Source organism: Triplophysa rosa, linkage group LG9 (genome assembly GCF_024868665.1).
Source record: "Triplophysa rosa linkage group LG9, Trosa_1v2, whole genome shotgun sequence".
Lineage (NCBI taxonomy): Eukaryota > Metazoa > Chordata > Actinopteri > Cypriniformes > Nemacheilidae > Triplophysa > Triplophysa rosa.
In genome coordinates this window covers 18,325,731-18,342,506 of record NC_079898.1, presented here as the reverse complement: position 1 = coordinate 18,342,506, position 16,776 = coordinate 18,325,731, and positions in this window count along the sequence as shown.

Here is a 16,776-nt window from a genome sequence, read left to right as displayed (position 1 = left end):
ACATGACATAACTCTCAAATCCAAAACATAAACCACATTTCCTATTGTGTTTTGTTTTTGTTACTAAATGTATTTATATACCTTAAAGGTGTATTTATCTGCAACACAGTTGCTAATCTGCAGCTTCATGCTTTGGCCGGCTTCTAATTGTTTCAGGAGGCGTCTGTGGAGAAAACTGTGGGGTAGGTCCATTAACTGAGCTCAGTTTTCTCTCGCCCGTCAATGCATTTACTACACTTTCTCGAAAAAACATGACAAACCTTTGCTGCACCCTTGGAGCATGTGCCCAATGCTGAGATTTACTGTTCCATAATCGTTCGCAACTGTTCAACCACACTCAGATGGTTTGCTGAATCATAAATCTTCAATACGATACAATCGGACACAGTCAGACACTGAATAACATCAAACAGACCAAAAGTGCAATAACATTCTTGGATTTCTTTGGTGGGTCAGATTGTGGCTTTTCCAAATTCCTCTTGGCATTATTTGGTGGGCTAATATTTCCATAAAAAGAAAATATCTAGTTTTGAATCAATTTCTTTAGATAGAAAACTACAAGTGCATATTTGCACGGATGCATGAAATGACTTCCAGAATTTATTTTTTAACGTTTTTTACTGTATTTTATTCATGTCGGAATTTTAGGTATACAGTGCTTAATAAATGTATTAGACCACCACCCAATGTAAGATTGGTACCACAGCTGATTACCAAAATATTTTTATGTTTCTGTATTCCACCAGTATGTGTAAACTTTTTAGTCACAGTAATATTTCTAATGCTAAAATATTGTTGTTATCTGTTAATTTTCAAATTTACTGTTTTACAAGAAAGGCAGAAAAAAAATTGTTGTAGTTAAAGTTGTAAAGCACTTTTAAATGTTTTTATTCAGACGCAAAAGGGAAAATTCTGTCAATTGCTCACATTTTAGCAAATATCTTTCTTTGTATTCCACAGAACAATTTATACAGGTTTGAAACAACTTGGGGGGATTAATTCATGACAGAATTGTCAGTTTTGGATGAAGTATCCCTTTAATAGTTGAATGTGCCGCCTCAGATTTGGATATAAAAGCAGGAATTAAGATTATTTAGTTGCTGCAGTCCGTTATTTGCCCAATAAATGACAATAAATATTTTAGTTTTAAACAAGTTTTTGGCCTGTTTTCTCTCTTATAACAGGTGATAAATTTAAGCACTGCATATTTCTTACTTTTATAAGAAGAAATACAGATTAAAAAAGTGTTCATTAGTCAACATATCAAGAAGCATGTGCAGTGACGCACCAGTGTGGTCCAGGAAAAACCCGAATGGCTGAACACATTATGAGAGTGAGGCCTTCGAGTCTCAGATTAGGTTCGCATGCAGGACTCATCCTGGGGTGAGGGAACCATTGAGGTATCGAGCACAGTGGGGGGCATTTCTGCCGGCTCATTGTGGCTCTAAAGTGGCAAGGGTCCAGCCGGCTGTGCCTTTGTGTTTGCCCCTTTACCTCTTCTGTTGTGTCACAAACGTTTTCCTGCTTTGACCACCAGTTGGGCCAATCAACAGATGGAGCAGAACCACACGAAAAATAGCGAGAGCCATTCACTGCTGACACGCAGAAAGCATCAATTCTTCACTTGATGATGAAGACAATGCAGTGCTCCATTAGTTCTCGACATCAGTAACCCATGGGAAGACCTGGAAACTCTGAACTCTGATTGGGTTGTGAGGACAAAGGGCTCTTGAAGCAAAATGCTTTACTGTACATTTACATTTAGGAACTTTGTAAAAATGATATATTTTACATTTAATTTATTTGAAGTAATATTGCAGAAAGAATTGAGAAACGTCACCAGAATGCATTAACAGTTGCTTTCTTCCTGTTCTCATTTTAGACTCGTACGTGCCTCCAAACATCCTAATTTGTTGTTCTTTTGTCTTTTTTATAAGTGGCTGGCCAACATTGAGGGCTGGTGCTGAATTCGAATTCTTGTAAAAGCTTGAATTTTGGCACAACACAAGCCGTCTGAGAATCTGGCACCTGGCCTACAAATAAGCTTAAAGCTTTGATGTTTTCTCTCCATTCAAGCTAAAACTGTAGCAACTCAAGTAAGTAAAACTTTTATATTGTTGACCTAACTGTTTTGTGACACAAGATTATAAAAAATGTACCCAAACGGAGTTTAAATATTGCTATCAAACAAAAGAAGTGTTTTTAAATTGTTTTTTATAATCGATGGGGTCATTAGAAAAGCCAGTTTTCCTGTATTTATTTATGTAGTGTTTTAAGCCTGAGTGTGTTGAGTGTAACAGTAAATTATTTTAAAACAGCTCAACGTACATCCCATTATACAGTGTGTTAAGGCTGGATTTTGTCAGTCTGATGACAGCAGCAGTCAGCAGGTTATGGACACTCAGTGGGGTGTGAGAGCAGAATAGATCAGGGGAAGAAGGATATCTTGCACACATCAATCAACAGCACCAAACCCAGAGGGCCTGCCTGCAGAGAGGACACGGATTGGCCCGTTGAACTGAAAGCATCTCCACCACAGACATGAACTCATGCATCCTGTTTATCGGGTAAAAAGATCCCTAATTTCCTTTAAAGCATGGAACACACAGGGAGTTAATTCTGTCATTATTTATGCACACTCATGTCATTTAAAACCTGTATATGACTCTTTCTTCTTTGTAGCACAAAAGGAGATATTTTAAGAAAGTTGTTAGTGGTTTTCTGTCCATTACAATTGAAGTCAATGGGGGTCAGTGTTGTTTGGTTACCACCATTTTTCAAAATATCTTCTTTTGTGTTCTGCCGACGAAAGTCATGTTGGGTATCACTTGAGGATGATTAAATACAATTTTGTCGAACTATCCCTTTAAGCAGAACATGGCGTAATTGCAAAATGAATTTACGTTGTGTTTCATTTTCCTGTAAATAAACAAATCATGGATGCTAAATGAATGTTGGAAAGTTTTTCCAAACAAATCTTCGTCTTCAAACATTTGCAACTGCTTAGACCTCTTACTTAAAATACAAACATTATTTTTTATGACATTGTAATACAGCGCTGCTCAGAATCAAGCCACTCGCAGTATAATGTTGACACAGGAAAAGAACACACTGCAGTCTTATTCATAAATACTTAAGACTGCTCCGATAGCGGACAAGTTTGTTTTGTCACTGAAACTTAAAACCACGAATGTGCCTCAGGCTGAACAAGAAATCTTGCTTAAAAAGTTCCCCAGACTTCTAAGAACAGGAAAAAGGGTTGTGACTTAGACAACTCTTTTATTTGTTTAAAAGAAGGTCACGTCGGTTACTTGTAAGGATGTTTCGGGATCACGGATCAGGCTGCGAGTTTTTGAAAACTGCTGACCGTTGGATTGAGGCAGCAGTGAAGCGAGTCTAGGTGAAGTGTGACCCAGGCATGCAGACAGAGTGTCGCTGTACTGTGGCTGGCCCTTAAAAGTCTTCCTTCATGGATCCATGAGCCACAAAGAGTTGGGAAATGACAAAAATGTCTTTACTGAGTGGCTGATCTCTAAGAGAATCCATGCGCTGTGTCAGCAGCATTCTTTGTTGTAAGTCGCTTTGGATGAAAGCGTCCTTTGAATGAATAAATGTAAACGTCAATGTTTGCTCTGTGATCCCATACCGCTTCCTCCTCCTAAAGCTGTCTGACTTTTGTTTCTTATGTGATTCCTCCGAGGTTTTGATACGCATCAATGTGGAAGTGAGCTCCCTCATCTGGTGCGATTTAAGAGCCCAAAATTAATATTTTATGGGTTGAGTGTTTAGTTTATTCTTTTATGTTTTTAGCTGAATTATCTCTGTCTGTGTTTTATTTTTATTTTTTTCTTCTTTTATTAACTTTCATGAAATGCCAAAACTAACTAGTGCTTGAAGTCTATCAAAAGCTTCTTTTTTTTCCGCCCACATTGCTGTCGTATAGCTTCAGTATGGCTTAAAAAATGTGTATTTTATGTGGTTTTCCTCTTTGTAAACTGTGATCGTATCAACATATATCAGTTTCTCTTTTTGTAATTTCATGAAATTATTTCTGAAGATGCAGTTTTTGTGAAATATGATTATTGTTTCAATTTTCACTTTGTGTTTGTCTCCTTTCGATATGAAGATTTTGGTTTCTTTGCCATGTTTATATACCATACAACTTCCCATCCCTATGCAATGACCCTGGGTATCAAAATTACATTTCTAAGTTTAAAAATTCAATTTTAAACGAATATAAAATTATCGTAATTTTTAAAGACATCAATATGATCTACGATCTTTATTACTTTATTGCTTCAAAACAAAGACTGAAGTCGCAAAAAGCAAGTAGTGATGCCATTCTCTATCTCCTCGGGCCACACGCTTTAATAAATTCAGTCATCTGTTGTTAAAACACCGTGACTAATGCCACAGAGAGTTCTTGTTTACTCAGTGAATGGGATCAGCATGTGTCAGCGCAGAGTCAGTGCTGGTGTAGAGGTAAAACACACTAGGATAGAGCTCACCGCAGCGGCCATCACCGCAGACATGCTGCTGTCCATCAAACGCACTCTTTCTCCGAGCTGACACTTCAACCTTATTTATAAGCCCCATCTGCACCGTAAATCTACATCTGTTCGCACTTTACAACATTTTTTGTCTTGATTTCAAAGAATAAAATGGTGAAGGTGCCTTTAAGAGGGACCTCAGATGCTCCGGTGTCCAGGCAGTAGCTGTCAGTCATGGTGAAGTGGAGAGTGCTCTTCTGTTTTGAATGAATATAATGACCTCACGATTGGCTAATGGGGCAAAATGACTTGTTGAAAAACAAAAACGTTTATGATTCTTGCAAAGTAATGGTGAGGTCATTGACTTTACTGAGGGATCTGTAAAGGTGGAACATTTTCTGGTGGAATTCTGAGGAACTCGATGTGGACGGAGAACAGATGTTACATTTTGCAGGGCGACTTGACTTTTCAGTTGCTCGACGTTTGGTACATAATGGTCTTTTATTTTTCTTAATGGCTTTTATGATTCATTGGGCTTTGCCAAGTGATTTCGGGGGGACTGCTGTTTATACAAACCTCACAGCTTGATTGTGTGTAAATGCCCTTAGGTTTTATGGTCCTGTTAGAGGACACAGGTGGGGCCTTGTGTTTTTTTTCTTCGAATGATAATTATGCACAGTACTAAGCTTGGTATTGGCGGTCTGCTTGATTCTCCACAGTCCGTGAAAATTTTTCTCTGGTTACTCAGCTCAACAGATTCCTGGCCACCCTTATGATTGGGCCAACTGGGTGAAAGAAAGAGCAGAAGGGAGAGGGTTTTGGGCTCAGCTGAGTGAAGGTTATTGCCAGAGCTGTGTTTGATTAGTCGCTCTGGCCGCGCTCTGTTCTCAATTAACTCCGCACTCATTTCTTTTTATTCTGGGTGGTTCTGAAAACACGGGCTATCAGGCACCCAACATATATTCTCAACCCTGTGAGAGGCGGAAAAAGGGCGTAATTATTTCGCTGATGTGAACGCGCTCGGGTTTCAGGCATTTGTGTTATTGTACGCTTTATCAGAGAATCGCCGGTATCACTGTGCGAAATGAACGATGCATTTTGCCAAATGTTCTGGAGTTCTGACTTAAATGACACACCTTGCAATGGCATTTTTATCCAAGAGTAAAGGAACAGTTTACCCAAAAAATTTAATTTAATTCTGTCATCGTTTACTCACCTTCGGGTTGTGCCAAATCTGTATCAATTTCTTTGTTCTGATGAACACAGAGAAAGATATTTGGAAGAATGCTTGTAACCATGCTTGGCCACCATTGACTACCATAGTAGGAAAAATTACTTTATTATTTTTTTGCTCTGTTTAACACAAAAGAAGATATTTTAAAGAATGTAGGACAGCAAACAGTTCTAGGGCACTTCTGACTACCACACAGTAAAATCGCCAGTGTTAAAAACATCAAATTAACTCTCACAGTGTTTATATAATCCACACTTTGAGAGTTTGAGACTTTTTAACACTGGCGATTTTGCTGTGCATCGTATTTTTTCCTACTATGGTAGTCAATGGTGGCCAAGCGTGGTTACAAGCATTCTTCCAAATATCTTTCTCTGTGTTCATCAGAACAAAGAAAGTCGAAGGTGAGTAAATGATGACAGAATTTTTATTTTTGGGTGAACTGTCCCTTTACATTTTTCTGTGAAGCAGATTCCTTTTGAAACTAGTCAACAAATTACTTGCACAGGCGAAATGCATTAATTCCATTCTTTTATATAAAAAACAGATCAACTGTTATTTATTGTTAGCAGTCGACATCAAAGCCACCCACATCCTTTATTTCCTTTAATCCGCTGCCCAAAGTCGCATTCATCGCTTACCGTTTAATTTTACAGCCGCATTTAACTGTAGCAGGAAATCTTCCTGCACCGGAGCTTATCTCCTGTCCAGATCATTTGATTGGTTGTATTCAAGTAGTATAGAGATTTAAGAGGAGGGGAAACCGCTTTTAATTCTTCTCATTTAAGTTTTAAAGGCACGAGCCGTTTCCGCAGGCGTTTCTGCAGGGCGGCCAGCTGCACGCTGAACGTGAGTGCAGTCCGAGGTGAATCAGTGTTCTGGCATGAGCTGAAATTTTCCTGCTCCTGTGTGGCAGGTCTCCATAAAATCCTATCCAGATTTCTTCGTGTTCTTATCATGATGGAGAGGGCAGGCATCCACAGGAGGTCCTCCACTTAACACCAATTTGCCTCCCTGCAGGTGCTCTTTGATGTGGCCATCATAGGGAAGAAGGAGGGAGCCATAAATAAGTGAACTTTCAGAGTTACCCCGTCATTACACGGCCACATGGACCGGACTCGGCAACCTTTCCGGTCCAGAGGTCATAAACCCACCACAGGCTACGCAAACACAACCATGAAGATACTTCACCACACACACAGTCCAGCTAGGTATGACACATACATGAAATATTTCTGCTATTCTGATGGTTTCAAACAAGACTTGGATTTACTTTGTTTGTTTATTCTACTCGATTACATTTCTGACATTAATCAAAGGAAACAAAAAATCATTTTAATATACCCAAGACACAGAGTTAGATTACATGGAGATCAACTGTAGACTTACAGCATCCCCAAGTTCTTAGAGTTTGATCAACTTTACTTTGTCTTAACTCTCCTGAGAATTAAAAGTGCAACTTCTGAGCAATGGCATTTTTTCTCAGGCTGCTCAGAAGGCATTTTTATTGCTCATTGGCCTCTTTTATAGCTCAGAATGATTTGATGATGTTCTCAGTTGTATTTTGTTTAAGTATAAACTTAGTCTCAGATGTTTCTCTTAAAATTGCTTTTAAAAAAAAACAAATTTGATGATTGTTAAAATACATTAAAGTGGTAGTTCACCCAAAAATGAAAATTCTGTCATCATTTCCTCATCCTCTTGTCATTTCAACTCTATATGGCTTTCTTTTTTCTGCAGAACACAAAAGAAGATATTTTGAAGAATGTTGCTAACTGAAAAATGGTAGGAGACTTGCATTGGTTTTGTGTCCGTACAATAGAAGTGAATGGGTTCTGCTGTTATTCTTGAAAATATCTTCTTTTATGTTCTGCAGAAGATAGAAAGTCATGCAGGTTTAAAATGACAAGAGTAAATGATGACAGAATTTTCGTTTTAGGTGAACTATCTCTTTAGGAGTATCATATTAAAATCTCCAACAGTATTGACTTGATTTCAGACTTGACAAATCTGAGCTCAATTTCGGACACTTTTGAGATCCCGTTTGTCCCTAATGGAGACATTTGTACGATTTTTTGCTCATTTTGTAAATCGCTTTGGCTGAAAGCGTCTGCTAAATGAATCAACGTAAATGTTTAGTTTGTCATTAGAAATATTGGAGAGTTAAGTAAAAGTTTCCATTTGCTCTGGATTTAATCTCATTGATGTGCAGAAATAATTAAGATATTAAAGACATCTCATCTGTCATTTCTTATGGGTGCACATTATTTCCTTTTATGAATGCAAATCCGATTACATTCAACGTTCTCAACATCTTGTTCAATATTCTGCACATTAAGCGAATACATTTTACTGACTGGATTATGGGAGATGTTCACAATGACTAAAATCCCCAATAAATGTGTAGGGCTTTTAACAGCCGCTGCCACAAATGGAGCATGTAGAGCAAAACGGCCTGAATGGAGCTTAGCGTTCCATTGCAAGTCTGTCCCCCTCCGCTTTAAAAGCAACTTAAAAATCCTGTCATGTTCACAAGTCCTGAAAGGATTATAGTGCCATGCAGTTGGCAAGCAGAGGGTGTTGACAAAGCCCCTCGCTTTTAATGAGAAAGACCACTAGGCTCGGCCGAAAACTCTAAAACCAACAGAAAGTTAAATTCCATATGTTATATTTATACAGTGTTGACAAAGCTGGAATATGCTGAAAAGCATTCCTGCTAAAAAACGTGCAGAATTGTTGTTCGTGATGTGAATGTGTACAGTGCATTGTTGGCAAACACAGAAAAAGTATCACATTGAGGTTTTATTTCCTCTATTCTCCAATTATTCTATTATATTGAGTTAAATTGAATTAGACATGAACTCTTTATTGCTCTGGGGGTTTAACTCTTTAGAAAGCAAGAGAAATGTGTCTGCCTGGCAAGGCTTTGTTGAAAAGGGTGTTGGTGTTGGCCCGGAGCATACAAAGAGCCCCACTTGTTAGACCTGAATAAAGAACACAGGAACGAAACGCGGGGAGAACACTCGGCCGCATCGAGAGAGGTCGCCCCCGGATGCTGACAGAATTCTGTTAACCCCTGATTCGCCCCACAAAAGCGTTCATTGTGCCAGCAGGCTGGATGTGCGTTTTTGGGCCACTTTGGGTGAATGTAAAATAAGCCTTCTCCTTTTCTTTCCATTTAGCATTTCTTTCACCCCCCTTTGCTTTTATTTCTCACAGATCTTTAGATTCCATTTACCTCGGATTCGTCTCCACTGAAGCGAATTATAATGGTCAAGTACTTCTGAAATAATCTGCTGTTTTGTGTCCCAGGTCTACCTTTGAAACGGAGGCCTGGTTCGCAGCTGCCGGGCGCTGACTTGAATCCTATTAAAACATAATAAACATTAGACACAATTGTGGGATCACAGCCCCGCAACTTTTTCCAGTGTGCAAGATACAAATGAATGAAATGTCCTGCTTCAAATTAGAAATTCTTTCGTCCTAGCTAAATTAAAGCTCAGTTGGAGATATCTCCATGTGGTCTGGATCATAGATTCAATTGTGAGATCTGACCGCAATGGCAATAAGACTAGCCTGAACATTTTAACTGGCCAGTTACTTGTAATACAAGCAGCAATTGATGATGGGAAGTTCTTTATATTGAGCAACCTCGGGTGAATACCATCTGCTTCCCGGTTCACCTCTTGAACGCTTCCAAAAATGTAACGGGACACCACGGGATAGACTCTTTCTGAGCCACCCATTCATATATCCATCTACTTCTATTGGAGTGATGGCTAAACGTAAGGTGCAGTTGTGCTCGGTCAGTGTTTCGGACATCTCGCAATTTGAAAACCAACTTGTGTCACATTACATAAAGCGGAACACATCTACAGCTATTGCTTCAGTCAAACTCTTTCTGAAACTAGTTCAACAACACGGGTTATTTAGATGTTTATGAGCAACAGCTGAATGTTTGACTCTGACCTGTGGTCTTCTATCTGTAGGTCTTCATGGCTCCCTGCTGTTCAGGCCTGTGGGGGCTGAACAACCTAACAGGCCCGTTCTCGCGCTCGGGACGGTGCTGTGGCATGGAAGCTGCTGAATGACGTGCTCTGAGCTCAGTGACAGCTGGAGATCTGCCTCCAGATGTATCTCAGATAAGCTTTCCGCCTGGTGACAGGACACGGGCGAGCGCTTTAAAGTGAGCGGTGTTCTGCACGCCTCCGTGAGCGTAGCTATTGATGACAAGCCTTTAAACAGATAAGTGCTGATAGCAGGGATTGTTCAACTAGTACAGGAAAGAGGCTGTTTTCGTCACGGGAGACCTGAAGGCCAGTGTCTGAAATTAAGATCAGTTCAACACTCGAGCCCCCCTTCATGTTTAGTGACATAAGTGGAACATTGGATTCACAATGTTGCATGCTTGTAGCTACTCTTTAGGATGCTACACTGTTTAACATTCCAGCGCCCAAGTGTTTTATCTTTAGATTTTATCAGTGTGTGATAGCATGTCATATTGTCTGTTTTGTGTAAAGATGCTACACTAAAGTAAACTTTGAAACTGAGTTTTATAAGGGATGTAAATGCATTTGTGGGGTTATCTTATTTCCTGTCACAGGCGACAGACTTATTCGCTTACGGATTGGAATAGAACAATGTAAACAACCGCTGAAACAACGGACTGTGTAAACTTCACTGTTATCAGTTAACCTAACAACAACTGCAGTGATTCTTTCTGAGTGATTTACAACTTGCATATTGTAATCCAAGAAAAACATTTCCTTTTCTCTTCCCGAGAAACTCAAATTTACCAGAAGTGGTTGAGAAAGCACTTTTTGCGTTTAGAGACTTGAAAGTGGACATTGGGCTGATCCATGGCTGATGCTATGACTCTGCATGAAATGAAACTCATAGTCCCTCAAGGTCCATTAATTCATATTTTTGCAGCTGGCAGGAGAAGGATGGAATATGTTTGTTCAAGTAGTCAATGTAAATGAAAACGAATGAACATTTGAGGGTGGTAAAATTATAGAGGAACACCTTTACATTTCCTGTGTGTGTGTGTGATGTGTTCCTACATTTCAATTGTTAAAATGATTGGCCTCTCGCTTAACTGTCCAACTTAATCTCACCCCAATTCGTAACTATTTTACAAGGTGGCTAATTCGTATGAATTCATTCGTACGTTTAGTATGATTTGCTTTCACGCCATTTAAGTTTAGGGGTGGGTTAGAAGAGGTGCTTCGGTAATGCCTTTTCTCTACTTTTTCATGTTTTTGCATGATTCACATCGTACAAGTTATCCACCTCAAAAATTTATTACGAATTTCTGTGAGATAAGACTGAACTGTCACAATCCTGTCTGTCTGTTGATTGACTTAAATTTCTCTGTTTTACAAACAAATTACATTTAAAGATTTACATTTTCCCAAGGTTTGTTCTACAGCATAAACACACCAGTAGCACCTCAGTGTGATTTTTAATAATATGTCTTAAAAATGCAGTTTGCTTACAAGTTGCACACTCTTAAAAATAAAAGTGCTTAAAAGGTTCTTCACAGCGATGCCAAAGAAGAATCATTTTTGGTTTGGCAAAGAACCGTTCAGTCAAAGGTTCTTTAAAGAACCATCTGTTTCCTACGATTTTATAATCTGAAGAACCTTTTTTCCCACAAAGAACTTTGTGAAACAAAAAGGTTCTTCAGATCTTAAAGGTTCTTTATGGAACCATTTGGACAAGAAAGGTTCTTCTATGGCATTGTGAAGCACCTTTATTTTGTGCATGAGACTACAGACATTGTTGGCGACATTACATTATATCACACATCATTTTAATGCATATTAAAAATCAATCCTAAAAAATAAAATGAAATCAAATAAAAATCAATTTGCAGAGTACTTTAAAACAGGTTTTAAATAAAGTTTAAAAGATGGTGAACAAAGCATAAGAAATTGTGTGGATTGTAATTTGAACTGCAAAAGATTTTTGGAAAAGAATTTTGAAAACAGTTCAATTATAAATATATTTTGCTGATTAAAATAGTTTAGCGTAATTAAAAGAAAGAATTAAACTTCGTTTAAACAGCATAGAAGAAAAAAAGAGCCATTGTATTGTTGTGCCATACACTCTGCATTTGTGTGCTATTAACACTTGGATATTGCTGTAAACACGGAACGCAACTATTTATTTTCTTTAGTCCTCTGCCAAATACTGTCCTTCAAATAGCATATGTTAAAACCAGCTCACATAGAAGAGAAAGAAAATACAATAAGTTATGGTGAACGTCATAAAATAGACTTTCAAAGAGGCCTTCAAGATGTCTTGGTTTACAGTACTGGCTGATTGAGTTTACCAGGCAATTGGAGAGTTGTTTGGACCCTCAAACTGTCCTGAACTGTTAGTGTCTTAGGAATATCTCTCTGTTTGTGAACCGCAGCGAGGCTTCAATTTCCTCACTAAACTCGAGCAGTCCGAGCAGTCACAGGGGTCACCCATTAAACCACATTTAAAGCAGAAAGGAATGCCGGGTGACTGAGAGATGTTAACATTCTCCTGTCTCTGAGTGGATCTGTCAGAATCTGATTGTTTTACTGCTCAGAGAATGAGGCGAGCTTTTAACAGGCCTCAAGAACACGACTACTGCTTTGCGTCTTGTCAGTCAGTGAACCGAGTCTTAAGGGTTCATCTCATCACTAAATTGTTAACGCCGAGCATCCTTGACAGCATTCATTTACTTTATCGCCTAGAGGAGTATGTCAGGGATTCAACCAATTTGGTGTTTTTTTATTGGGTTGACACTACTTTTAAAAACATCTAGAGATTTTTACACACAAGGCGATCAAAGACCATTTCATTTCAAATTTAGATGTCACTCAAAGGGAAGTAATGGTTTATAAGCAGCATTTAGGGGCCCATTGAAGACTATATAGCCTATATAAGGTTTCAGGGTGAAGACAGAGACTTTGAAATGGGCACCACGAGCAAAGGTTTCAGTGCTTCATCAAGTCAGAATTGGATGAGCAGATCTGTTCAAGCTGCTGACTGTTTAATAGTCATATAAAAACCACATGGATAAATAAACCTCCTGATGGGCGGACATGTAACCTTTCTACATATCACAAAGGTGTGTGGTGGTGGTAAAGGCTTGTGTGCACTGCTGCACTTGCAAAATTTGAGAGAGAGAGAGAGAGAGAGAGAGAGAGAGAGAGAGAGAGAGAGAGATTAACATGAGCTATAAAGATTCCAAACCTCAATCAGCATTCATATAACCATAAATTATTGTGTGTTTGTGTGTGTGCATACACCAGCTGTGCCTTCCTGAACCTGGGTGAGAGAAAAACAATTAGGCCTAGTCCCCAAGTGGAGGAATGGGTCTTTGTTAATGACTAACATCCTGCAGGCTGTGATCTCACATCCTCCAGGGAAACCTGGCCATTATTCAAAGGAGCTCAGGGGCCACGGGGCCAGGACACAGGTCAGGGGCTGCCCGGTGCATTAGTAAGGCGAGCACAGATAGAAAGCCTCCGCACAAGTGGAATATCAGCAAAAATCCCAAAACAGAAAGGTTTTGACTGAATTTACGACTGAAGAGGTCGAAAAAGTTGGTGCATATAGTGTAAGAACAAATATTTGGAAGATAAATTCTTAGTGCATTTAAGCATCAATAAACTGTTATTCATGACATTGTCTGTAAGTGCATGGCATATTTCAAGTTTTAATCCCATTTTAGATGGTTTAACCACAATTTCACTTTTTTATTCTCATGGTCTCATATTTTAAAGGCTCCTTTAACACTTATGAAGTAGTCCAAGTCATGCACCATGCCTAAGATAAAACTTTGTTTCCAGTACACAGTCCAGAGACTGAAGTCTCGCCAAAAAAGGGCAGTCTCGCTAAAAATATAACATAACAGTTTTGCTCTGATGTTTTGGAGAGGTGCGGGGTGCTGTGGCTTGTCAATCAAAAGATTTATATTAAAAAAAGCTGTCTGCTTTTATATTCACAGCGTGTGACAGAATAATTATGACATTATCACAGTCTAGCGCAATTCATGGCTGAAAGTAAGTAATTTTCAGACAAAATGACAAATTCGTCTGAGAAGGATTTGGCAGAAATGTGTCAGCGGACATTAGAGATAAGCTGGAAACCATTTGACAGGAAGACAAAGTATCAAATGCTGTGTCTGTTACATAGATTCTTTTTGTCATTTATTGCACTTTTATATTCAAAGCTACTGTGAATAAATCATTATAAAGTATGCATTACCCTACATTGAGAAAAGGAAGCCCATGCGTGATTTAAAACACTCCCAGCTGTTGACTGTGGTTTAAGATTCATCTGGTTTCAATCAATATATTGGAATTATCACCTGAAAACGCTATTTAATCTTAATCAAAGCTCCGCTGGCGTGACCACACAGCTTTGCAAGACTTGTGTTCCTCTGTGGGAAGACACCGAGCTCCTGTGGTAACATTAAAACCGCTGTCTACAGGCTGCTGAAATAAACCTGTGCTTTGACATTGCAATAACAGGATAACATAGCCAATGTTTATCTATACCATATGTAATAATAGGGTTTAATGCCCCAATGGTTCATCTGGCTTTATGTTTGTCGTTCTTCTCAGCGGGATTCTGGAGGAGTGTGAGAGATGAGTTGCGGATGGCCAAACTGATGCTTTGGCTCCACACGCCTGTTCATGTCTATTTATTTCTTTTGGCTCCTCATCCATTTTATATGGTGTTTAAATCTGTGTATTTAAACCAGTGTTGCAGGTGGGAGTTCTTTTATGGCACATCTAGTTCTCTGACTGTGAAAACAAGGGTTTTTTTTACAGGCGCTGCTATTTTTCAGCATGTGGGACAGAATTATTGGTTCACCACCAAATTCAATAATTTAAAGTGTTAAATAAAAATTGTTGTATTTGTGTTTTGGTGCTAAAGAAATCCTTGTGGTTAATAAGGCCAATTAAGACAGACTATAAACAAACACAAAGTCATGTGAGTATTTGCTAATCAAATAACGAATGCAAAACATGGTTTAATTGTATTCTCAGCATGCCTTACAAAAATTACATTATTTCAGTGTTTATTAAAAAATCCTCATTGTCAGTGTTTTTCTAACGTCATCCTTGGTTTAAACGGATTTAAATGAGAAAGTCATTTTTGTTTGTTTGTTTTGATTTGTTTTGCTTGTAATCCTAATGTACCCAATATGGCCATGAAATCAAGATCCTGTGAGTTATCTTCTCCTTTTTAAACCATGTCTGGAAAATGAAAATTGTGAAAATATTTTAGTTTTAGCTCATTGTGAGCAAATGTTGACTTCTTGGCTCATCAGGGTCAGATAGATGTCCTCCAGAGGAAATCACTCACTGCTGTTGACAAGACATTCATATTCAGTTTCCTGTTTTTATTTTATGACTGATTAGGATCATAAGGTTGTAGTCCTTTGCAACTTTTATTAAAAACAAGCATTTAAAAAGTGCTTATTACACGGCTCATTTGAATGCTTGATTCTGATTGGCCAGTCGCGACATTCCAAGGGTTGTTATTTTCAAATAACAACTGCTCAAAACTAATAACACCCTGTAACCCGGATGCTGCAAATCATTTTGAGAGGGGCAGTTTAATATTACACAAAAATGAATTATAAATATGTCTTTTAATAACATATATGACATTATATTTACAAATGATTAAACCAATTTGCCTGTTCGTGACGTTTGAACGTCGTTTCTTACTTTAAAACCGAAACTAAACGGCTTTTCGTCGTGGAAGGTCTGCATTCGGTAAAAATGAGCTAATAAAATATTTCAAATTCACATTTTATGTCCAGCTTTTTTCTCATGTGGCAAGTAGCCGTGTAATAAGCGGGATATGTACAAGCAGCCGGCTGTTATCGCGAAATAAGCCCTGTACTTTATCCCTTACATAACATACACAGACCTACATAATTCACATTTTATTTACCACCCCTAAACACACCCGTTAACACAGAGTTTTTCCTTGTTGATAAATGTTGGATAACTTAAGGTTGTTTAATATTAGTGCTTGTTATAGATGCAGTTAATAGATTATAAAGTGACATCTTCTGTTCACCTTTTGACTGAACCGTAAAATTTATAGTAACACCTGGATCACTGTTACAACTTGTATGGTATTTTGATACACAGAGACTAAACGCTAATTTAGAGAATAAAAGCTAAAACAATTCCACATTTGGTGCAAAACTATCCAAGGAAAACTCACTTTAGACATCACATTTTATATAATGACCTTGCTGTAGAGAGTTATGGTTGGAGCAGATCAACAGTATGAAGGCAACAGAACTCTTCAGAGTAAAGGGAGTCTTGGTTGCATCCAAACTTAAAATGTTTTGACAGTTCGGAAATTTCTTTGCTTTTCACCTTTGATCCATTTCATTCTTAACTCTCTCTGCTTTAAAGGGATAGTTCATCCAAAATAAAAATTCTGTCATCTTTGTTCACGTCATGTTGTTCAAAACCTGTATATGATTCTTTCTTCTTGAGCACAAAGGATGAACATTTTTTGGTTTTGTGTTCATTCAGTGGAAGTCAATGGGCCCGATGTTGTTTGGTTACCAATTGTGATGTTATATGACATGGCATGAGGGTAAATTATTGAAAAATTTCCATTTTTAGGTAAACTATCACTTTAAGAATATGCAGTGGACTATGCAACAATTTTCAATGGAAAAGTTTTGTTCCCAAACACCTTTAACAAGCCTGGTGTTTTTCATTATTTTGACATAAACGTTTGCCTAATCCACAACGAGTTGATATCTGGATTTAGTCTTCATACTCAACTCAACTCTCTCTGTAGTGTCACTGAAGCACTGACCTAAGCTTAGTGTTATGTTTAAGAAATGAAATGCTTTATACAGTGGTTGTACACTCACCCCGTAGACATTGGTTGTTGTTTTTTTAGATTCATGAAGATGCCAGACAAAGCCTCATTGCACATTCATAGTAAAGTTTCTGAATTCCAGTGCAGTGGATTAACTGACAGCAGCTGGATTGAGTTGGACTGAGTGTTTGTGAAATGTCCTGA